Source organism: Bubalus kerabau, chromosome 10 (genome assembly GCF_029407905.1).
Source record: "Bubalus kerabau isolate K-KA32 ecotype Philippines breed swamp buffalo chromosome 10, PCC_UOA_SB_1v2, whole genome shotgun sequence".
NCBI lineage: Eukaryota > Metazoa > Chordata > Mammalia > Artiodactyla > Bovidae > Bubalus > Bubalus kerabau.
The window spans coordinates 81,706,767-81,732,314 of NC_073633.1; the positions used below are offsets into that span (position 1 = coordinate 81,706,767).

Here is a 25,548-nt window from a genome sequence, read left to right on the forward strand (position 1 = left end):
AACACCAGGGAAGTCCCTCTGGGTTTTCTCTTTATTACATTCCATTGTAGGTTGTTATAAGATATTGAATAATATTCCCTATGCCATAGAGTCAACCCTTGTTGCTTATCTATGTTACGTATAGTAGTTTGTGTGCTCAGTCGCTCAGTTGTGTCTAACTCTTTGCAAACCCATGGACTGTAGCTCGCCAGGCTCCTCTGTCCATGGGATTTCCTAGGCAAGAATACTGAAGTAGGTTGCCCTTTCCTTCTCCAATAGTAGTCTGCACTATACTCCTAACTTGTCCTTCTTCCTCTCCTTTTCTCCTTTGAAACCATTCGTTTGTTTTCTATGTCCGTGAGTCTGTTTTTGTTTTGTACATGAATTCGTTTGTATTATTTTTTAGATTCCAGATATAAATGATCATATAACATTTGTTTTCCTCTATCTGACTTATTTAACTAGGCATAATATTCTCCCTGTCCATCTAAGTTGCCTTAAATAGCATTCTTTCTTTTTTTTTTTTATGGCTGAGTTATAGTCCATTGTATAGGTATATATACCACATCTTCTTATATCTGTTGACTGATGATGGTAACTTGGATTGTCTCAATGTCTTGGCTATTGTGAATAGTGCTGCTATGAACATTGGGGTTTAAGTATCCTTTCAAATCAGTGTTTTTGCTTTTGTTTTGTTATGTTTCAGATTTATACCCAGTAGTGGAATTGCTAGATCATATTGTAGCTTCTAGTTTTTTAAGGAATCTCCAAACTATTTTTCATAGTGTATGATCATGATTCCAAATATATGTTATATATCAAAGTCATATTTATAAGACTGCTAAAAGGTCAGTGGTTACCCAGGGTGGCAGAGATGGGGTAATGAATAGTCTGAGTCTAGAGGATTCTCATGATAATGAAAATAATCTGTATAATGCTGTAGTGATGGATTCATGTCCTTATGCATTTGACCAATCTCACAGAATATATATCACTAAGAATGAGCCATAAGGTAAACAAACTATGGTCTTTGAATTAGTGTGATATATCAATGTAGATCCACCAGTGGTACAAAGGAACCACTCTTCTGTGGGGTATTGAGAATGAGGGGAACTATGCATGTGTGGGCAGAGAAGGCAATGGCACCCCACTCCAGTACTCTTGCCTGGAAAATCCCATGGACGGAGGAGCCTGGTAGGCTGCAGTCCATGGAGTCGCGAAGAGTCGGACACGACTGAGTGACTTGCCTTTCACTTTTCACTTTCATGCATTGGAGAAGGAAATGGCAACCCACTCCAGTGTTCTTGCCTGGAGAATCCCAGGGACGGGGGAGCCTGGTGGGCTGCGGTCTCTGGGGTCGCACAGAGTCAGACACGAATGAAGCGACTTGGCAGCAGCAGCAGCAGCATGCCTGTGTGGGAGCAGGAAGTATATGGGAAATCGCTCTTATATTTTCACTTTGAGTGAGTGAGTGAAGTCACTCAGTCGTGTCCGACTCTTTGCGACCCCATGGAGTGTAGCCCACCAGGCTCCTTGGTCCATGGGATTTTCCAGGCATGAATACTGGAGTGGGTTGCCATTTCCTTCTCTAGGGGATCTTCCCAACCCAGGGATTGAACCCAGGTCTCCCATGTTGTAGGCAGATGCTTTACCATCTGAGCTACCAGGGAAGCTATTTTTTTTTTGGCTGTTATATATTTCACTGTGAACCTCAATGGCTTTTTAAAAAGTGACTGAAAAAATTAAATACATTGGTAATTAGATCATAAACACTTATGGAATATATTAAAAGATTTAAAAATCTTAAAATAGAACTACCATATGACCCACCTACTCCACTTCTGGGTGTATATCAAAAAAAAAAACCTAAAACACTAATACAAAAGTATACGTGCATGCCAATGTTCATAGCAGCATTGTTTACAATTACCAAAATATGGAAGTAACCAAAGTGCTCATCGAAGGATGAACTGATGAAGAAGATTCAATACTACTCAACCACACACATACAAAAATGAAATTTTTGGCATGTGGGATCTTCCCATACCAGGGATTGAACTGGTGTCCCCTGCATTGCAAAGCAGACTCAAGACTGGACCACCAGGGAAGCCCCATATTTTTTTTATTTTATTGGAGTAACATTGTTATACAATGTTGTGTGTGTTGTAGATGTTGTTGTTGTTCACTCACTAAGTTGTGTCCTACCCTTTGCAAACCCACAGACTGCAGCCCACCAGGCTCCTCTGTCCTCTGTCCCCCAGAATTTGCTCAAATTTATGTCCATTGAGTAGGTGATGCCATCTAACTATCTCACCCTCTGGCACCCCCTTCTCCTCCTGCCTTCAGTCTTTCCCACCATCAGGGTCTTTTCCAAGGAATCGGCTTTTTGCATCAGGTGACCAAAGTATTGGGGTTTCAACTTCAGCATCAGTCCTTCCAGTGCATATTCAGGGTTGATTTCCTTTAGGATTGACTGATTTGATTTTCTTGCAGTCAAATGGACTCTCAAAAGTCTTCTCCAGCACCACAGTTCAAAAGCATCAATTCTTTGGCACTCAGGTCTCACAAGTGTACACGACTACTGGAAAAACCACAGCTTTGACGATGTGGTCTGTCAATGCTTCCACTTTTCCCCCTTCTATTTGCCATAAAGGGCTGGGACTGGATGCTATGATCTTAGTTTTCTGAATGTTGAGTTTCAAGCCAGCTTTTTCACTCTCCTTTTTTACCCTCATCAAGAGGCTCTTTAGTTTCTCTTCACTTTCTGCCATGTTTTCTTCCCTCAGGTATTTGTCAAGGCTCCTGAGACAACCACTTCGACTACTTGCATTTCTTTTTCTTTGGGACGCTTTTGGTCTCTGTCTCCGGTACAGTGTTACGCACCTCTGTCCGTGCGTCTTCAGGCACTCTGTCCACCAGATCTAATCCCGTGAATCTATTTGTCACCGCCATTGTGTAATCATAAGGGATTTGGTTTAGGTCATACCCGAATGGCCTCGTGGTTTTCGCTACTTTCTTCAGTTTAAGCCTGAGTTTTGCAATAAGGAGCTCATGATCTGAGCTACAGTTAGTTCCAGGTCTTGTTTTTGTTGACTATACAGAGCTTCTCCATCTTTGACTGCAACATAATGATGTTCACGTGTAGAGTCGTCTCATGTTGTTGGAAGTGGGTGTTTGCTATGACCAGTATGCTTTCTTGACAAAACTCTGTTCGCTTTTGCCCTGCTTTATTCTGTACTCCAAGGCTAAATTTGCCTGGTACTCCAGGTCTCTCTTGACTTTCTACTTTTGCATTTCAATACCCTATGATGAAAAGGACATCTTTTTTTTTTTTTTTTTTTGGGTGTTCATTCTAGAAGGTGTTGTAGGTCTTCATAGAACCGTCAACTTCAGCCTTTTCAGCATCAACAGTTGGGGCACAGTCTTGGATTACTATGATGTTGAATGGTTTGCCTTGGAAATGAACCAAGATCATTTTGTTGTTTTTGATGTTGCACCCGAGTACTACAATTCGGACTGTTTTGTTGACTACGAGGGCTACTCCATTTCTTCTAAGGGATTCTTGACCAGAATAGTGGAGATAATAGTCATCTGAATTAATTGGCCCACTCTCATCCTTTTAGTTCCCTGATTCCTAAGATGTCAATGTTCAATCTTGCCATCTTCTTGACCACATCTGATTTATCTTGATACATGGACCTAACACTCCAGGTTCCTATGCAATAGTGTTCTTTACAGCATCAGACTTTACTTTCACCACAACTAAGTGTCCTTTCCACTTTGGCCCAGATCTCTTTCTTGTGCTATTTCTCTACTTTTCCCTAGTAGCATATCGGACACCTTCTGACCTCGAGGGCTCATCTTCTGGTGTCATATCTTTTTGCCTTTTCATACTGTCCATGGGGTTCTTGTGGCAAGGGTACTGGAGTGGTTCACCACCCCTCGTCCAGTGGACCACGTTCTTTACTGTGACCCGTCCATCTCGGGTGACCCTGCACGGCATGGCTCATAGCTTCATTGAGTTTTGCAAGTCCCTTTGCCACAACAAGACTGTGATCCATGAAGGGGTTGTAGGTACATTGCCGGGAGCAGGAGCTCCACCCATGACAAAGGTCATGAGGAAGGAGGCTTGGCATACGCAAAGGCGGGATCAAGCCTCAGGAGTCCCCCTGGAAATTCTCGAGCATCTACCCCCAAAACCAGAGTCTGCCTACTTTCTGCTTTGTGCTCTCACCTACACCTCTGACTTTATGGGGGGCTGTCCCCCACTACCTCTCTCTGAAAAAAAGAGTTAACTTACAGCTCCAGTTAATAAAGTTCCTGGGTGTGGTAGTGTTTCAACTTACAAACTCCTTTGGAAGTCCTCTAGCCTGCCTGAATAGGTTTTTCCAGCCACATGTGATTGCTCAGAGCCTCCCAACTGTGAGAGGCATGATGTGTTCTAAACTGTCTGAATACAGATTCCTTTGAGCAGTTAAAAGATTGATTAGAAATTGTACTGGTGAAGGGTTTTTCACTTGTTGGGCCAATGTTTGCTGCTAAGTCTCCATATCCCTTACCTGCTGTGTCCCTGGCAGTGTATTGATTAATATGATTGGTGTAAGTAGTAGCTTTAATGTTTGTAACCTTGGACCCTTGAGTTAATTCTTTTTCTTGTTATAGCCCACCACACATTTGCTCTGTAGGAATGCAACTTTATCTAATGCTTTTGGAGGGTGGCACCTGACTAATCACCTTTAGAGAAAAATAAGTTTTCTGAAGAAAGGGTCTTAAAATGTTAACAGGCCTCCGGGCCAAAAGATGATGCAAATCACCTGAACTTTTGCATATGATAAGTTTGCAGGAAGAAAGCCTGGCTTACTGCATGACTCTACCCCTTCCCCCATTATCCTCTATGCATAACTTAAGGTATAAAAACTACTTTGGAAAATAAAGTGCGGGCCTTGTTCACCGAAACTTGGTCTCCCCATGTCGTTCTTTCTCTCATCTTCTGGCTGAATTATTCAGCCTCTTTTCTCCACTGAATTTCCTCACTGAGCTATCCTTATTCTATTACTCTTTATATCCTTAATTAACATTTAATTAAGCAGTTGTTTCCGATCTTCACAAACGCCGTCCCCGCCTCGAATTCCCTGGATCCACCGGGGCTGGACCCTGGCAGTACATAATCTTTTTTCTGTTATACAAGGTTTCTGGGTCAATGTTACTTCTCCGTTTAATTTTTTTAATAAAGCTCTGTGCTGTCTCCCTAGCAAATGTACCAATTTTCACTCCCAGCAACAGTGGAGGAGGGTTCGCTTTTCTCCCCATCCTCCCCAGCATTTATTGTTGTAGATTTTTTGGTGATGGCCTTTCTGACCTGGGTGAGGTGATACCTCATTGTACTTCTGATTCGCAGTTCTTTGCTGAACATCGTTTCTTGTGCCTTAAGGTCATCTCTGTCATTTCCTTAGAGAAATGTCCATTTAGATCTTTCACCCCTAATTTATTGGATTGATGAATTGTTTAATATTGAAGTGCATGAACTGTTTGTCTGTTTTGGAAATGAATTCCTCATTGGTATATTTGTTTACAAATACTTGTTTCCATTTTGAAGGTTCCCTTTTTGTTGAGTTACGGTTTCCTTTGCTGTGCCAATGCTTTTAAGATGAATTAGGTTCCATTTATTTTTGTTTGTTTGTTCTATACTGTTCTCTTTAGTGGATGTACTGATTTTCACTCTTAGCAACAGTTTAAGAGGATTCCCTTCTCCCCATACCCTCTCCAGCTTTTATTATGGTAGATTTTTTGAGATAGCCATTCTGACCAATGTGAGGTGACATTTCATTGTACTTTTGATTTGCCTTCCTCTAAGAATTATGACTTCCCTGGTGTTCAGACAGTAAAGCATCTGCTTACAATGCGGGAGACCCAGGTTCGATCCCTGGGTTGGGAAGATCCTCTGGAGAAGGAAACAGCAACCCACTCCAGCACTCTTGCCTGGAAAATCCCATGGACGGAGGAGCCTGGTAGGCTACATATAGTCCACAGGGTCACAAAGAGTTGGACACAAGTGAGCAACTTCAATTTCACTTTCACTTTCAAGAATTAGTGATGCCTAGCATCTTTTCATAAGCTTTATGGTCATCTGTATGCCTTCTTTGGAGACATGTCCATTGATATCTCTGACTCATTTTTTAAAATTGAGTTTGTGTGTATATCAGATCAGATCAGTCACTCAGTCCTGTCCGACTCTTTGCAAGCCCATGAATCGCAGCACGCCAGGCCTCCCTGTCCATCACCAACTCCCGGAGTTCACTCAGACTCACGTCCATCGAGTCGGTGATGCCATCCAGCCATCTCATCCTCTGTCGTCCCCTTTTCCTCCTGCTCCCAATCCCTCCCAGCATCAGAGTCTTTTCCAATGAGTCAACTCTTCCCATGAGGTGGCCAAAGTATTGGAGTTTCAGCTTTAGCATCATTCCTTCCAAAGAAATCCCAGGGCTGATCTCCTGCAGAATGGACTGGTTGGATCTCCTTGCAGTTCAAGGGACTCTCAAGAGTCTTCTCCAACACCAGAGTTCAAAAGCATCAATTCTTCGGCGCTCAGCCTTCTTCACAGTCCAACTCTCACATCCATACATGACCACAGGAAAAACCATAACCTTGACTAGACAAACCTTTGTTGGTAAAGTAATGTATCTGCTTTTGAATATGCTATCTAGGTTGGTCATAACTTTCCTTCCAAGGAGTAAACATCTTTTAATTTCATGGCTGCAGTCACCATCTGCAGTGATTTTGGAGCCCAGGAAAACAAAGTCTGACACTGTTTCCACTGTTTCCCCATCTATTTCCCATGAAGCGATGGAACTGGATGCCATGATCTTCGTTTTCTGAATGTTGAGCTTTAAGCCAACTTGATTTTCACTCTCCACTTTCACTTTCATCAAGAGGCTTTTTAGCGCCTCTTCACTTTCTGCCATAAGGGTGGTGTCATCTGCATATCTGAGATTATTGATACTTCTCCCGGCAATCTTGATTCCAGCTTGTGTTTCTTCCAGTCCAGCATTTCTCATGATCTACTCTGCATATAAGTTAAATAAGCAGGGTGACAATATACAGCCTTGACATACTCCTTTTCCTATTTGGAACCAGTCTGTTGTTCCATGTCCAGCTCTAACTGTTGCTTCCTGACCTGCATACAGATTTCTCAAAAGGCAGGTCAGGTGGTCTGGTATTCCCATCTCTTTCAGAATTTTCCACCGTTTATTGTGATCCACACAGTCAAAGGCTTTGGCATAGTCAATAAAGCAGAAATAGATGTTTTTCTGGAACTCTCTTGCTTTTTCCATGATCCAGCAGATGTTGGCAATTTGATCTCTGGTTCCTCTGCCTTTTCTAAAACCAGCTTGAACATCAGGAAGTTCACGGTTCACATATTGCTGAAGCCTGGCTTGGAGAATTTTGAGCATTACTTTACTAGCGTGTGAGATGAGTGCAATTGTGCGGTAGTTTGAGCATTCTTTGGCATTGCCTTTCTTTGGGATTGGAATGAAAACTGACCTTTTCCAGTCCTGTGGCCACTGCTGAGTTTTCCAAATTTGCTGGCATATTGAGTGCAGCACTTTCACAGCATCATCTTTCAGGACTTGGAATAGCTCAACTGGAATTCCATGACCTCCACTAGCTTTGTTGGTAGTGATGCTTTCTAAGGCCCACTTGACTTCACATTCCAGGATGTCTGGCTCTAGGTCAGTGATCACACCATCGTGAACATCTGGGTCATGAAGATCTTTTTTGTACAGTTCTTCTGTGTATTCTTGCCATCTTTTCTTAATATCTTCTACTTCTGTTAGGTCCATACCATTTCTATCCTTTATCGAGCCCAAATTTGCATGAAATGTTCCTTTGGTATCTCTGATTTTCTTGAAGAGATCCCTAGTCTTTCCCATTCTGTTGTTTTCCTCTATTTCTTTGCATTGATCGCTGAAGAAGGCTTTCTTATCTCTTCTTGCTATTCTTTGGAACTCTGCATTCAGATGTTTATATCTTTCCTTTTCTCCTTTGCTTTTCGCTTCTCTTCTTTTCACAGCTATTTGTAAGGCCTCCCCAGACAGCCATTTTGCTTTTTTGCATTTCTTTTCCACGGGGATGGTCTTGATCCCTGTCTCCTGTACAATGTCATGAACCTATATATATATATATATTGCTGTTTGTGTGTTTGGGAGATGAATTCTTGTGGGTATCTTTGTTTGCAAATATTTTTTCCCATTCTAAGGGTTATCTTTTTCTTTCATTTCATAGTTTTCTTTGCTATACAAGTGCTTTTAAGGTTAATTAGGTCCCATTTGTTTATGTTTGTTTTATTTTTCATTCCTCTAAGTGGTGGATCAAAAAAGAACTTGCTGTTATTTTTGTCAAAGCGTGTTCTGCCTGTATTTTCCTCAAGAGTTTCAAGGTATTTGTTTTTCCGATTAGATCTTTAATCCATTTGGAGTTTGCTTTTGTGTTTTTGTCAGGAAGTATTCTAATTTCATCCTCATTTTCATTGTATAAAGAGCCTCCACGCTGTCTTCCACCGTGGCTGTTACCAATTTCCATTCCCAGCATCCATATAGGAATGCTGCCTTTTCTCGGCACCCCCTCCAGCATTTATTGCTTGTACAGTTTCTGTCTACGGCCATTCTGACTGGTGTGAGGTGATACCTTGTTGAAGTTTTGATATTCATTTCTCTCATATTTAGCGATGTTGACATCTTTTCATGTGATTTTTTTCAAAACGGTGTGAGTTAAACTTACCTCTTGAAATTGGCTCCTTGACCGTCTGAGCTATTATGAACTCTTTTTGATGAGCTGTCTGGGACATTTCCCGAGGGTAGGTGTTTTTCAGTTACAGCCAGGCAGACCTAGTGAATATGAAGTGCCCATCAGTGCAGGTTTTAAAGCTGTTGTTTTGGAAAATGGCCACAAGGTGGTAGCATTTCTTCATGCCCCCCCCCAACCACCACTTTTCCGGTAATTTAATTGTTATTTTATACTGGAGTAGGGTTGATTTCCGGAGAAGGCAATGGCACCCCACTCCAGTACTCTTGCCTGGAAAATCCCATGGATGGAGGAGCCTGGTAGGCTGCAGTCCAAGGGGTCGCTAAGAGTCGGACACGACTGAGCGACTTCCCTTTCACTTTTCACTTTCATGCATTGGAGAAGGAAATGGCAACCCACTCCAGTGTTCTTGCCTGGAGAATCCCAGGGACAGGGGAGCCTGGTGGGCTGCGGTCTCTGGGGTCGCACAGAGTCGGACACAACTGAAGCGACTTAGCAGCAGCAGCAGCAGTGTATATATGTCAAACCCAAACTCTTAATTCACCCCCCAACTAACTTTTTTTTGGTAATCATAAGTTGATTTTCTAAGTCCGTGAGTCTGTTTCTGTTTTGTAAATTAGTTCACTTGTATGAATTTATGGAGAAGGCAATGGCACCCCACTCCAGTACTCTTGCCTGGAAAATCCCATGGACGGAGGAGCCTGGTAGGTTGCAGTCCATGGGGTCGCGAAGAGTCGGGCACAACTGAAACGACTTAGCAGCAGCAGCAGCAGCAGCAGCAGTAGTATGAATTTATAGATTCCATCAGTAAGTGATATCTTATATTTGTCTTTCTCTCTCTGACTTAGTATAATAATCTCTTGGTCAACCCATGCTGCTGCCAATGGCACTATTTCATTCTGTTTTGTGGCTGAGTAGTATTCCAGTGTATTGGAGAAGGCAATGGCACCCCACTCCAGTACTCTTGCCTGGAAAATCCCATGGACGGAGGAGCCTGGAAGGCTGCAGTCCATGGGGATGCTGAGGGTCGGACACGACTGAGCGACTTCCTTTTCACTTTTCACTTTCATGCATTGGAGAAGGAAATGGCAACCCACTCCAGTATTCTTGCCTGGAGAATCCCAGGGGCAGGGGAGCCTGGTGGGCTGCCGTCTATGGGGTCGCACAGAGTCGGACACGACTGAAGTGACTTAGCAGCAGCATGGGGTCTTTTCCTCTTCCATGGGGTCACAAAGAGTTGGACACAACTGAGCGACTTGCACTTTCAAGGATCATGGTTCAATGGTCAGAAGTCATAGGTTACAGGTCACAGGTGAGATGTCTGACAGAGTGGGAGCACTTGAAATGGGTCAAGGGTCAGAAATCAGGGGTCACATGTTGAGAGTGAAAAGCCATAAGTCAAGAATCATAGATTGACCCTCAGAGGTCTTAGGTCAGGAATCAACATATCATGTTAATTCTATGCATAAGTTTTTGAGTAACCACTACAATGACTTCCACAGTGGCTGTGTCATTTCACTTTTTTGGTATGATTGTCAAGGGTCATAGTTCAAGAGTCAGAAGGCATATGTTAAGGGATCAGGTGTTATAGGTCAAGGGTCAAAGAGTCAGAAGCCATGAGCTGATGGTTTGGGTTGGAGTCAAAGTTTGGAAGTCATATGTCAAAGGTCATAGATAAGAGTTCATAAATCAAGTCATAGGTCGATGGACAGAGGTCATAGGTCATCATACACTGATATATATGTGTACCATATGTGTGTGTCTTTGAAATATATATATGTAATACTGTACTAATATATTACATGGCCTTCCCAGGTGGCGCAGCAGTAAAGAATCTGCCTGCTAATGCAGGAGATGCAAGAGATGCAATCTGGATTTCTGGGTTGAGAAGATCCCCTGGAGTAGGAAATGACAACCTGCCCCAGTATTCTTGCCTAAAAAAAACTCCATCGACAGAGGAGTTTGCTTTAAAAAACAAACAAATAAGACTTTGGCAGCCAAAGCTGAGCAATGAACTGGATGTTCTCACTGGATCTCTCTCCCTGAAACATAGAAACCTGTTGATTAAATGGGTGGAGAGCCACAGAACATCGTGACTTAAGTGGAAAGAAAGCATACCAGTTTAATACATATCATCCCCATTACATGGGAACCATGCCGTGGGCTGGCCCTGCTCAGCGAGGCCTGAGAGCAAAACAAACTGCCTCTTTGTTGCACACAACAGCATTCCCTTTGTAACCACTTGAAGATGGACTAGTTAACATCTCTTGTCCTCCCTGGAGCCAGCAGACAGCCAGGGTGCCTGTCAGCAAGAGAAGTGTGTGGGCACCCAAACCTGTATATGTATGTCAGGTGGAGGGAGCTGCCAGGAGTACTAAATTCTGTGTATTGAGAACGAAAACAGGGCGTGGAATCTGAATCAGAGCTTAGCTCTGATGACCACGTGTCCTAGAGGCCAAATCCTACTTTTAAATAATGTGTTGCCTTGTGTGGAATTCTCCAAGTCAGAATACTAGTCCTGATTGTGGGGACAGAAATATAGAGTCCTTCCAAGTATAGTATTTCTCACAGGGGAGCATTTGATAGCCCAGGAAGTTAGGATTATAAGAATTGGATTATAAGAATTGTGTCCTTGCATTTCAATAAAGACCTGAGACAAATAGTATTATGGGGATCTTTGGAAATCTCTAGTCACTGGTCACTTTCCCGTGGTTTGTGATGTTGGGTTACTCTGGTGTGACTGCGGTGGGACCAAGTAGAAACGGCAGGAAGCTCTTGAATTGGGGCTTGAATTCTGATGTGAATCCTGGCCAGTGCTTATTAAGTTTGGTGACCTTGGACAATTTAACTTTGTGAAGCTTCAGATTCTTATTCAAAAAAGGACCCATTACTAAACAAAATGATGTATACAAAGTATCTATCATACCACATGGCATACAGTAGGCATTAAACAATCTAGAAAAAAGTTAGCTGATAATAGGTAAAGGCTAGACATTAAAAGATTCCCCCCCAAATTTCCTAGCTTCTTCTGCCAAATTTCCTAGCACTGATGTCTGTCCCTCCAACCAAATCTCTGAGGTTTCCTTCTTTCCTAACAACTTCAACTTTTAATAATGGAAACAGCTTGCTGTTCCAGAAACAATTTTAGGGAAGAAAAATCTTCCCCATAAAAATAAACTTAAGCCTACTGTAATTAAAAATGTATTATTTTTTACTTCTGAAATTTAAAATACTCCCCAGCAATTAGTTCAGTTCAGTTCAGTTGTTCAGTCGTGTCTGACTCTTTGCAATCCCATGGACTGCAGCACATCAGGCTTACCTGTCCATCATCAACTCCCGAAGCTTGCTCAAACTCATGTCCATCGAGTTGGTGATGCCATCCAACCATCTCATCCTCTGTCATCGCCTTCTCTTCCTGCCTTCAATCTTTCCCAGCATCATGGTCTTTTCCAATGAGTCAGTTCTTGCATCAGGTGGCCAAAGTATTCAGCTTCAGCATCAGTCTTTCCAATGAACATTCAGGACTGATTTCCTTTAGGATGTACTTGAGAGTCCTTTAGGGACTCTCAAGAGTCTTCTCCAACATCATAGTTCTAAAGCATCAATTCTTCGGCGCTCAGCTTTCTTTATAGTCCAACTCTCACATCCATACATGATTACTGCAAAAAACATAGCTTTGACTAGACAGACCATTGTCGGCAAAGTAATGTCTCTGCTTTTTAATACTACCCCTTCATTTAACCTTGTTCTTGTACCATCACATATTGAAGAGAAACCAGTATTACAGCAAAGCTTAGATAGTTTAACTTAACAAGAATTTGTACAATAATTTTTTTAAAAAACTTTGGCCTTTGGGGCATTATTTAAAGTGGACTGCTATTTAAAAGCATAATTTCTAGGGCTGTTCAACTTTCTAATTAACTTTAAAGTTAATTCTGCTTTTGTATATAAAAATGTTTCCCACTAGGAAAATTACCAAGGAGTTTCTTATCATATTTATCTACATGCTTGTCAGTTACCAATCCCCCTGAAGCAGCCCCTTTCCATGGCATTCATAGTCCAGTTTGATGATCTCCCTGCCACATTTACAATTTTAGTAGGAAACTCTTGAAAACCTGACTATTGTCAAAATCTGTACTGAGTACGGAGACTTCAGTCAGTGTGACAGATGGTAGAAAGAAATATTTATATGGAGGCTGTGGGTGGGAGAGAAGCACTTCCCAACTGTTGCTAATAATTAAACTTGCAGTAGCTGCTGGTGGGCCACACAGGCACAAACCTGGCAAAGTCTCCATCAGTCCTGATGGGTTTTCCTTACAGCCAACAGCTGTAGGCCATTAGTTACTCTTTGGGGCCCCAGGATTCTTCTCGGATGGCTCGGTCTCCCTCACAGCCTCCTCCAGGAAGGAGGCTTGGTTCTCCCAGGAGAATTGCAACTGAGAAGGACAGCACCAAGCTGGCTTTCAGAGAGGTGGGGCAGCAGATTGATGGTAGGTGCTGGGGTGGGACAGGTGGAGAAAGTTAAGGGTTGGAAATCATCTTCCTGGGTGTCTCCAAAAGGACAGATCCACTGGGAACAACACAGAGAGGGGCTCGGGCAGCCAAGGACATCCAATGCATGAGAAGGGAGGCAGCCTGCTTATTTCTACCATCTTCACTAAAGCCTACCTTGCTTATTTTTAATGAAATGTTTAAAAAATAAAATGTAAAAAAAAGGTAAGTTAAAAAAATAACAATCTAGGTTGGTGGATTTGTCCTTCAGTTCTCTTCCAGAGCCCCTCAGTATAGACCCTGGTCGGCTCTGCCAGTGTTGGAAACACTGCCACCTGCTGGACCCTTTGAGAATATCAGCAGGCCCTGCCCTTCAAACCCAGTCCCAAACTTGACTGGTGCCAGCGTCAGCAACTCAGCCGCCAGAGTCGGGGTGCACGGGATCCAAGACCTGTGGCTGCCGGTTGCTCGAGGGAGAGATTAGTTGGCTGGCCAGAATATAGACATAATTAGACATAGTTTTTAACATTTAAGAGGACTGTATTAAATTCCAGGACTTGTCTCCTGAAATGATCTCATTCTATGATTACGTTACCTCCATTGGGCTTCCCTGGTGGCTCAGGCCATGAAGAATCTGACTCGGGTCTGATCCCTAAAGAAGGGAATGACTACCCACTCCAGTATTCTTGCCTGGAGAATTCCATGGACAGAGGAGCCTGACAGGCTACAGTCCATGGGATCGCAAAGAGTCGGACAAGACTGAGCGATTAACTTTCATTTTCACTTTGTCATTTGCTGAAGGATTTGGGAACAGAAGGGTCAAGACCTCCTCTGTCCTCTGTAGATCTTCAGGCCCTGATTTGAAATGACGTGTGTGCTCAGCCCTAGACTTTCAAGGCAGCTTCAAGTGAGATGTATGTAATTCCTTTGCTCTGACAACATGCTCCACTCTGTTCTCTCTGCTTCATAATTAACTGCTTTTAAAGAGAATTTATGGGGCCTGATGAATAGCTGAATGTTTCTTTCTTTGAACTCCCAGATGTTCTGACCAGATTCCAGCCTCCAGTCCCTGTTCCCAGCCCTTCACCAGAGCCGTCGGGTAAATTTTCTAATCCTCTCCGGGACATTCCTATTTCCTGCCGAGAAGTAAGAAAACAACAGTGCTTCCCTAAGGGCAGTGTGCCTCAGCCCTGCCTCGCAATCTCCATTTTAGGAAAAATGTTTCCCCGAGCACGAATCCTCTGAAAGGAAAAGGCCTGTGAGTCTCCTGGGAAAGAATATGAGACCCCACCGTGAGGATTTGCCGTAGAATTTCGCTGCATTCCTCTGCGGGACTGGGCTGTCTAGGAAGTTCATTTTGATTTAAAAATATATCAGAATGGAAATGTGTTTGTGTGAGTAGGCGTGTGAAACAGATTTGAAAAAAAGACAGGCAAAAATAAAATGGGGAGATAAGGAGAGAGGTCAAAGGCAAATAGTTCTTTCCTTCTAAAAGGATCTCTTCAGAGTGCTTGGATTTTTTATTATGGAAATACTCAAAACATTCAAAACTAGAGAAAATAGTCTAATGAACCACTGGGTACCCCTCATCCCACTTCAACAATTATCAACATTGCCAACCTTTATCACTTATCTGCTCCTCTTCTTTTTTTTGCACTAGAGTTGGGCCTGGCCAAATCCATGGCCAAAACCAACTTGCCTCTTGTTTTTCAGGGAAAGAAAAAAAGTTTTACCGGAACACAGCCATGCCCAATGGTTTCTATTGTCTATACCTGTGTTCGCATCACAGCAGCAGAGGTGAATAGTTGTGACAGAAATCGTGTGACCCACGTGCCTAAAATATTTCTTGTCTGGTCTTTCACAGAAAACATTTACACACACACACAACCCTGTGCACGTGCACACCTGCTCTGTCATGTCCTACTGTTTGCAGCCCCATGCACTGAAGCCCACCAGGCTCCCCTGTCCATGGGATTCTCCAGGCAAGAACACCGGAGTGGCCGGGCATGCCCTTCTCCAGGGGATCTTTCCCGCCCAGGGATCAAACCCAGGTCCGTAGCACTGCAGGCAGATTCTTTACTGTCTGAGCCGTCTCTTTTACTCACATTTATTTGTTGAAGAAACCAGACTCTTTGTCCTACAAAATCCCCACATTTTGGATATAGTTGGGTATATGCTCATTGCACCATTTTACATGACCACAATGCATTATTTTTAATTAGAGTAGGCCTTTAAAAAAAAAGATGGAGTGCAGTTGAATTACAGCGTTGTGTTAGTTTCAGGTATACAGCAAAGTGTTTCAGTTGCTGCTGCTGCTGCTAAGTCGCTTCAGTCGTGTCCGACTCTGTGCGACCCCATAGAAGGAAGCCCATCAGGCTCCCCCGCCCCTGGGATTCTCCAGGCAAGAACACTGGAGTGGGTTGCCATTTCCTTCTCCAATGCATGAAAGTGAAAAGTGAAAAGGAAGTCCCTCAGTCGTGTCCGACTCTTAGCGACCCCATGGACTGCAATCTACCAGGCTCCTCCATCCATGGGATTTTCCAGGCAAGAGTACTGGAGTGGGGTGCCATTGCCTTCTCCAGTGTTTCAGTTATATATATACATACACACACACACTTTTTCAAGATATTGAATATGGTTCCCTGTGCTATATAGTAAGTCTTATTGTTTATCTGCTTTGTATTTAATGGTGTGTAGTGTGTATCTATTAATCCCAACCTCCAAATTTATTCCTCGCTACCCTTTCCCCTTTGATAGCCATGTTTGTTTTCTAAGCCCGTGAGTCTATTTTTGTTTCATAAATAAATTTCTTTGCATAATTTTTTTGAGATTCCACCTTTAAGTGATATTGTATGATATTTGTCTTTCTCCATCTGACTTACTTCAGTATGTTAATAGTATGATAATATCTACATCCATCCATGTTGCTGCAAATGGCATGATTTCATTCTTTTTTTATAACTGAGTAATATGACCACAGTGCAGTTTTCTGTCAGGCTACATGAGGTGGTGGAGCTTTGGGCTTTCTCTGGGTTTCCAGACCTACCTGGGCAGCACCGTGTGACCTCCAGCAGTGGCCCCACTGCATTGAGGGTGAGCATGCCTCCTTCCTTTGGTGAACTCCCTGTGATCCTGGTAAAGCTGTTGTTTCCGTCCATTTGGGCTGCTGTAACAAAATATCACAGATAAGGTGGATTATAAGCCACAGAAATGTGTTTCGCACACTTCTGAAGGCTGGAAGTCCAAGATGAGGCTGCCAGCACGGCTGTTTGGGTGAGAGCCTGCTTCTTGGTTCACATGTGTTGCCTTCTAGCTGTGCCCTCACTTAGTGGAAGCAGGCAAGGGATCCCAGTGGGATAGTTTTCCTAAGGCACTAATCCCATTTATGGGCTCCATAGAGGCACACCCAAAGGCCCCACCTCCTAATACTGTCATCTTTGGGGGTTAGGATGGCAACATATGAATTTTGAGGACACACAAACATTCAGATCACAGCACTGCCTATCACAGCTCCCTGGCCTCCTCTTCATGACAGCCCAAGAGGTGAGCATGAGACTCCCACCCAACTAATTAGAGCTCTTCCCTGGGGAGTTATTTTCTTCCACAGCATTGCCAAACTGTGGCATTGCCAAACATTGTGAGGCATGATCTCACCTAGAGCTGCCGGTAGCCATGCCTGAAAAGTGAAGTGTTAGTCACTCAGTCATGTCTGATTCTTTTTGACCCCATGGACTGCAGCTCACTAGGTTCCTCTGTCCATGGAACTCTCCAGGCAAGAATATTGGAGTGCATAGCTATTCCGTTCTCCGGGAGATCTTCCTGACCCAGGGATCGAACCTGGGTCTGCTGCATTGCAGGCAGATTCTTCACAGTCTGCGCCACCAGGGAAGCCTGTAGCCACGCCTTTGTTGTTGTTGTTGTTCAGTCACTCAGTTGTGTCTGACTCTTTACAATCCCATGGACTGCAGCATGCCAGGCTTCACAGTCCTTCACCATCTCCCAGAGCTTTCTCAAACTCATGTCCATTGAGTCAGTGATGCCACCTAACCATCTAATCCTCTGTTGTTCCCTTTTCCTGCCTTCAATCTTTCCCAGCATCAGGGTCTTTTCTAATGGGTCAGCTCTTTGGATCAGGTGGCCAAGTATTGGAGCTTCAGCTTCAACATCAGCATCGACCTTCCAATGAATAGTCAGGGTTGATCCCCTTTAGGATTGACTCATTTGATCTCCTTGCAGTCCAAGGGGCTCTAAAGAGTTTTCTCCAACACCACAGCTCAAAAGCATCAATTCTTCAGCGCTCAGCCTTCTTTATGGTCTAGCTCTCACATCCATACATCACTACTGGAAAAGCCATAGCTTTGACTATATGGACCTTTGTTGACAAAGTAATATCTCTGCCTTTTAATATGCTGTCTAGGTTTGTCATAGCTTTTCTTCCAAGGAGAAACCGTCTTTTAATTTCATGGCTGCAGTCACTGTCTGTGGTGATTTCTGAGCCCAAGACAAGAGCCTTCATCAAGAGGCTCTTTAGTTCCTCTTTGCTTTCTGCTAATAACGATGGTGTCATTCGCATATCTGAGATTATTGATATTTCTCCTGGCAATCTTGATTCCAGCTTGTGCTTCATCCAGCCTGGAATTTCACAAGATGTGCTCTGCATATGTTAAATAAGCAGGGTGACAATATACAACCTTGATGTACTCCTTTCCCAATTTGGAACCAGCTCATTGTTCCATGTCCAGTTCTAATTGTTGCTTCTTGACCTGCATACATGTTTCTCAGGAGGCAGGTATGGTGGTCTGATATTCTCATCTCTTTAAGAATTTTCCACAGTTTGTTGTGATCCACACAAAGGCTTTAGTGTAGTCAATGAAGCAGATGTTTTTCTGGAATTCTCTAGCTTTTCCTATGATCCAATGGATGTTGGCAATTTGATCTCTGGATCCTCTGCCTTTCCTAGCCCAGCCAAGTAACAAAGTTTGAATCACTAAAGGATGCTGAGGATCCTAATAACAGCTGTCACTTGATTGTGTCCCTACCCAATGCCTGGCACATGGCTGAGACCTAAGGGAACACAGGGTTGTGAGTACAAATGGAATTATGTCAGTAAAATCCTCATAAAACTACAGGGCAAGGGCAGAACATCAAAGAGGAGAGAAGCATCTTCCTGCTGCTTCATCACAGAGCTTCTCCCAGCTTTGGTCCAATGAGTTCTTCAGAAACAATACTTGGGGACTTGAGTTTGAGTAGGCTCTGGGAGTTGATGATGGACAGGGAACCCTGGCATGCTGCAGTTCACGGGATCACAAAGAGTCAGACAGGATTGAGACTGAACTGAACAGATACAAAATTAAAAGTTTTCTTTTAAAAGTCTTGTGTTGCCATAACGACACCTAGTTCCACCTGAACCTAACTTTTCTCAAAGCTTGAGCTAACCAATGTGTTTTTCTTATGGAAATATTTTTCTTAAGCTATGTTAATGCTATGTGCTTACCTTAGAATCTGCCTTTCTTCAAGTCGGTTCCATCTAAGACTCAGAACCAATAATGGCTCAACAAACCAGTATGTTTTACTCATGGAAATGTTCTCTTCAGCTATGTTAATGGAACTATGTATCTGCTTGGAAATTTGCCTCTCTTCAAGATTCATGTCAATTGTTTTATGGCCCAGGATGACTCACCCTGTGCCAATGCTCTCTCAAAACGCATGTTGTGGAATGAGGGGCCTGGTGCAATTCTCAAACTTCATTACACAAAAGTACTGAATCTGGCCCTGGATTGAAATCCTCTCCTCTGAAGGCCAGGAATCCCAGCATCCCAGCTGCTACACGCTTGTAGCAGCAACCTTTTACAAGGAGGTTCATAAGCACCTGTGAGAATTATGCTTCTTCTCCCAATTAACAAACATACTCTTTATTTTTCTATAGGGGCAGGGGAAAGGCTCATGTAGAGAAATGCAAGCCCAGGTCTCAGCAGAAGAGACAAGAGACCAGTGAAATCCCAGTCTTGCTCTTGCTGTGTCTACTCATGGACTGAGTTGGGAAACGCAGGCACACTTGAGTAACCTTAATAAAGCTGGCCCACCTCCCCTTCAGCACTTTAGTTACCTGTTGCTGCAGAACAAGTTACCCCAAATCTTAGAAATTTAAAAATTACAGTAAATGCTTACTCTCTCCCACAGGTCAGAAATTTGGGAGTGGCTTAGCTGAATGGTTCTGACTTGGGGATCTCTCATGAGCTTGCAGTCAACTGTTGGCCAAGGTTGGAGGATCCGTTCCTTGATGGTGGCTGGGGGATGCACTGTGGGAAGACTCACTCTAGTGTTGGTTCTTGGTAGGGGTGGGAGGTCCCATGTGAGAGGACTTCCCCATAGTAGTGCTTAAGTATCCTCATAACATGGCAGCTGACTTACCCGACTGTAAGTGATCCACTCTTTCCTTTCTATAATATCCTGTTGTTATATGTGTTTTGTTGTGTCCGACTCTTTGCAACCCCACGAACTGTAGCTCACCAGGCTCCTATGTCCATGGGATTCTCAGGGCAAGAATACTGGAGTGGGTCGCCATACTCTTCTCCAGGGGATATTCCCAACCCAGGGATCAAACCCATGTCTCTTACGTCTACTACATTGGCAGGCAGTCTCTTCTCCGCTAGTGCCATATGGGAAGCATGTACTGCTGTCTCAGTTTATCCCTATTCAGTGTGGGAGGGAATGACGCAAGAGCGTGAATATCAGGAGACGAGGCTCCCTGGAGGCCTTCACGGAAGCTGGCTAGTGCGGCCAGTCTCAGCATGGTACCATTTTCAAAAGAGCCACCAGTTTCACATTCAAAAGCGCTGAAAAAGCAGTCTTTACTGACATTTCAATGAGAGGCAAGGAAGACGGAATTATATTGCCTGGGGCCCATCAAAAGTTCTAAAGTTCCTCTTCACTCACATATTTCTCCGAAGTTATTACTCATCACACCAAATTCTCTCTTCTTCTAAACTCACTCAAATCCTCATACCTCTCCCCACCCCCATCTCAACTGTGTAGATTAAGTCAACTTCTCTTAATTCTCAGCTCTCCCCTTTACTCTGAAGCCCCAGAAACCAGGTATCAGCCACAAAGACTTTTGAGTGGGGCATGGAGAGAGGATGAAGAGGGAGGCTAGGAAGAACGATGTGTTAACGTTTTGTGTCTTTATCACATTTACATCCTAAGTGCCTTTATAGTGCTGAGAACATAGTAGATGTCAGTATGTTGATGAATTAATGGACAGTGGCATTTAAAAGTTATAAACAAAATTATTTTATTTAGTGGTATTCAAAGCTAATGCTATAGCAACAAATTTCCATATGGAACACAAAAATGATGTAGTATTAGCTTGTTTAGAAATGTTCATGAAAAGGGTATAAAATGTTGCTACTTTTCTATGTATGTATTTTTGGGGTGCTCCCTTGAAAAATCCTGTTGAAATCAGAATCTGTGTTTTTATTCCTTTTTATGTCCCCCAAACCTGGTAATGCCTGACTTAGGGTAAGCAGCTTTGCCAATTACTTGTTGAACACTTACAATGTATACCAGACATTTATCCAGAACCAATACACGTATTAACTCAGTTAATTCTCAGGGTAACTGAGATAGATTATATTATTATCATCCCCATTTTTCAGATGAGAATATGAAATACAAAGAGATTGGGTAACATGCTGGAGGGCAAAAGCAAGAGCTGGGATGTGGACCAGAGCTGCCTTGTTCTAGAGTCTGTGACCATCCTCCCTACCACATCCTCAGGGTTTGTTGAATTGGATTAAAGTTGAGTGAGGAGATTGGTCAGATCTTCCCCAGAAAAATCTATACATCAGACACATCTAGAAAAACACTGAGAAAGTTCTAGAAACCACTAGTGTACTTTAAGGTGATCATGGATGGAAGAGGGGAAGTTGCAATGCCTCTGAGGATGGTTGGTTTAGAGAAGGATGAAATATATCCAAAAAAATCAATGAAGCACAGAGGACTTTTAGGGTGGTTAAGATACTCTGCATGATACTATGATGATAGACACAAGTCATTATATATTTGTCCAAACCCATGGGATGTGCAACAGCAGTGGAGTTTGGGTACTTACGATGTGTCGATGTGGGTTCATCAGTTGTAACAAATACATCACTCTGGTGGGAGATGTGGCTAATACAGGAGACTATGCATTTGTGGGGGCAAGAGGTATATGGGGCATCTCTGTACCTTCCTTTGAATTTAGCTGTGAATTTAAAACTGCCCTTAAAAATAAAATAACATCCTCAACAGAAAAAAGTCAGTGAATATGAGTAAAGCCAAGCAGCTGGGTTCATTTAACATCAGAACGGAAACCCAGGTGGAGAGGAGCCTTGTGGTCTGTGCCCCTGGCCAGCTGCGCTCCAGAGCTGGGCGGGCATTTGGCTGATGCAGCGTCCCTCGCCAGCAGTAATAGCGCTGGCCATCACAGAGCTCTGGTTTGTTGAATTCGTGTTCAGTCTCATATGGATATTAATGTTTGAGAAAATTTTTTAAATCACCATAGAAACCAGGAAGCAACGCTCCTATTTCGGGAACCAACTAATGGAATGTTTTATAAAATGAGAAACAAGTTTATACTTCAGCCGTGGGATTGTGTTCACCCTCTCCCATGTTACATGGTTCATGTCCGCCTCCTCTGGTGCTATGTAATACTTTTAGCTTTCAGAATTGGAAACCGCATGACTATTGGAGAAGTTTAAAAAGGATGGGAACGTAAAGATTTCCCAAATAAGAGTTTGCACAGCTGAAGCAAAAGGAAGCAGCGTTGTGGAAAAGAGAGGTGGTGTGGCACAGGGACGCTTCCTAGGTGGAGCTAGTGATAATGAACCTGTCTCTCAGTGCAGGAGACATAAGTGACAAGGGTTCGATCCCTGGACCAGAAAGACCCCCTGGAGGAGGGCATGGTAACCCACTCCAGTACTCTTGCCTGGAGAATCCCATGGACAGAGGAGCCTGGCAGGCTACAGTCCATGGGGTCACAGAGTTGGACACAACTGAGCCACTAAACATAGCATGTCAACTATATTTCAATAAAATTGGAAGAAAAAATATTTCGGAGAAGGAAATGGCAACCCACTCCAGTATTCTGGCTTGGAAAATCCCATGGACAGAGGACCCTAGTGGGCTACAGTCCGTGGGGAGTCACAAAGAGCTGGTCACGACTGAGTGACTAACACTTTCACTTTCTCACAAGCGGACCGAGTTTTTTTTTTTAGATTTTTTAAAAATATGGACCATCTTTAAAATCTTTATTGAATTTGTTACAATATTGTTTCTGTTTTACGGTTTGGTTTTTTTTTGGCCACGAGGCATGTGGGATCTTAGCTCTCTGACTAGGGACCAAACATATACCCCCTGCATAGGAAGGTGAAGTTTAATCATTGGAACACCAAAGAAGTCCCGAGGACCCAGGTTTAAGAAAGGAGCAGAGAGATAAAGACAAGAGGGAGCCAAAGACTGAATGCAGGAATGTTTCCCCTAACAGGATCACTGTCTCCAGCCTCCCAAAATCACACACAGGCCCAGTTTGCTCCTGACTCGATGACTGTGGCTGAGTAAGGGGAAATTTGGTGACTATTCTTCCAGAGCTCTTCTGCTCTTCTTGGCTCTGTCAGAGTTCCAGATGGGCACGGTTCCTTCTACAGATGACAAGAGTCTGAACAGAATTGAAGGAGACCTCTCTTCTCTCAGGGCCGCCATTGCTCAAACTGCCGCTGTGACTTAGTTCCCATCTGTAACACTCAGGTCACACTCACCATAACCTGAAGAGCAGGAATTCCTTAACTGTGCGCAGTGCCCGACAGTTTAGAGAACACTCGGGAAGGCTGCCCCCAGAATGTCAGCTCCCTGGAGGCAAAAAAAAAAGCATTCTTCTCTGTATTGTTCTCTGTTGCATTCCCAGCCCAAGGAACAATGGGGTCACACAGTAGGCACACCATCAATAGTGCCTGAACATATGACGAGGTGGGGTTTCGGGCGATCCTGGGAGGTATTTTCTCTTCACTTTACAAACGAGAAAACTGAGTCGGCCAGACTGAGTAATTGACCCAATGATTTGGATTAACACAGGTTTTTTGGCTCCAAGTCCAGTGCATAAGAAGTACATCAAAATAAAGTATGTTCTTCTTTTTTCTTTTTCTTTTTTTAATTGAAGTATATTAGCTTTACAATGCTGTGTTAGTTTCAGGTGTATAGCAGAGTGATTCATTTGTATGTATATATCTTTTTTCCAGTTCTTTTCCCTTACAAGTTATTATAAAACACTGAATATAGCTCCCTGTACCAAATGGTAGGTCCTTGTTGGTTACCTTTCTTATATATAGTAGTCTGTGTCTGTTCATCTCAAACGACTAATTTATCCCTTCCCACAGCTTCCCCTTTTGGCAACCATAAGGTTTGGTTTTGTTTTTTTTTTCTTTTTCTATCTCTGTAGGTCTATTTCTGTTTCGTATACAAGTTCATCTGTATCATTTATTTTAAGATTCCACATATAAGTGATATCATATGATATTTGTCTTTCTCTGTCTAGCTTACTTCACTTAGTATGCTAATCTCTAGATCCATTCATGTTGCTGCAAATGGCATTATTTTGTTCTTTTTATGGCTGAGTAGTATTCCACTGGGTGTTTTTGTGTATACATTCTTTACCCATTCATCAATTGATGGACACTTTGGTTGCTTCCATCTCTTGGTTTTTGCAAACAGTGCTGCCATAAACATTGAGGTGCCTGCATCTTTTCAAATTATGGTTTTCTCCAAAGCATATATATTTAAACACCCATAAAGGTACATGAAGCAAATACTCTGAGCCCTTTGGATGATTTGGTTTTCTTCCCATTACTCTCCTCTCTTGCTCTTCCTGTTTTCTTTTTCCCTCTTATATCAGCTTCATTCTTTTTCTTACCCAGAATGTAGCTTTGACTCTTTTGGCTGTGTGAGAATACCCTGTGGGGCCTCACCCTCTTCTCCAAATGGCTTTTGGGGAATTCCTTCCCAACCATTCAGGTTCCCTCCCTAGGAGGAGTGGAGTCCTGGCCAACACAACCTGTTCTCTCCTAATAACTTGAAAGTGATTCTATTGCTCCCCTCATAGACTAGGTCTGGCCTCTGTCCGGTTGGCCCACTGGTCAAAGTACATTGAAGTGTTCATTGTGGGGGACAGAATTCCAGGCTCTTGCAGTCTTTCTTCTCATATGGACTCCAAGTCCTTGGTTCAAAGTCCCTCTGTGTTTATCACTAACAGGAAAAATTGATGTCATGCGCCTTCTAATACAATGCCCTGAAAAGAGCACAGCAATTTTTCTGTGGTATTCCTGCCTCAAATATATAAATCATGAGGAAGCATCAGACAAACCCAAATTGAGGAACACGCCATAGTGGGACTGGCCTGTGCTCTTCAAAATATCAAGGTCGTGAAAGGTGAGGAAAGCCTGAGATTGTCCTAGATTGAAAAAGACTAAAGGGGCATGGCAAGTGAAGGCAACTGTGATCCAGGTTTGAATGCTGGACCTGTAATCAGCATAACTGAGACAAGCAGTGAAATCTGAATGAGTCTGTGGATTAGACGATATCCTTGAGATAATCTGTGTCAATTTCCTGATTGTCATGGTTGTACTGTGGTTATGTTGCAGCCTGTCCTTGAACTTGGGAAACACACTCAAGTAATTAAGTGGGGAACAGTTGCTCCGCCTTTAAAAGCAGGATAACAGCAAAAGTGGGTGGGAAGATGGGCTTTAAAATTCAACACACCTGACTCCCTTTGCAAACCAAGTCTAAGTTTCTTCTTCTGTAAAGTATAGCTAATACTCTACTTACTTCATTGAATTTTAAGAATTCAATGAGGGACTTCCCAGTAGTCCAGTGGTTAGGAATCCACCTTGCAATGCAAGGAGCCCGGGGTCTATCCCTGGTCAGGGAACTAAGGTCCCCCATGCCACAGTGAAGTGAAGTGAAAGTGTCAGTCTCTTAGTCATGTCTGACTCTTTGGAACCCCATGGACTGTAGCCCGCCAGCCTCCAGTGTCCATGGAAATCTCCAGGCAAGAATACCAGAATGGGTAGCCACTCCCTTCTCCAGGGGTTCTTCTGACCCAGGGATGGAACCCGGGTCTCCTGCATTGCAGGCAGATTCTTTACCATCTGAGCCACCAGAGAAATTCAGGTAGGGCCAAAAATTAAAAAAAAAAAAAAAAAAGACAATGTTGGTAAAGAGCTTACCCTGATACTTGGCACATGGCAA

At 43.2% G+C, this 25,548-nt stretch overlaps 1 long non-coding RNA gene across 3 annotated transcripts; it reads left to right on the top strand.

Moving 5' to 3' along the window:
• Positions 1–13,125: 13,125 nt before the first annotated feature.
• On the top strand, positions 13,126–16,114 carry LOC129621664 (uncharacterized). 3 transcript variants are annotated; one of them, XR_008699590.1, is made up of 3 exons: positions 13,126–13,252; positions 14,074–14,186; positions 14,312–16,114. It is a non-coding gene; the product is annotated as an uncharacterized LOC129621664 (long non-coding RNA). The 3 variants fall into 3 exon arrangements; XR_008699588.1 differs by having other exon boundaries at positions 13,135–13,271; XR_008699589.1 differs by lacking the exon at positions 13,126–13,252 and adding an exon at positions 13,347–13,497.
• The last annotated feature ends 9,434 nt before the right edge of the window (positions 16,115–25,548 follow it).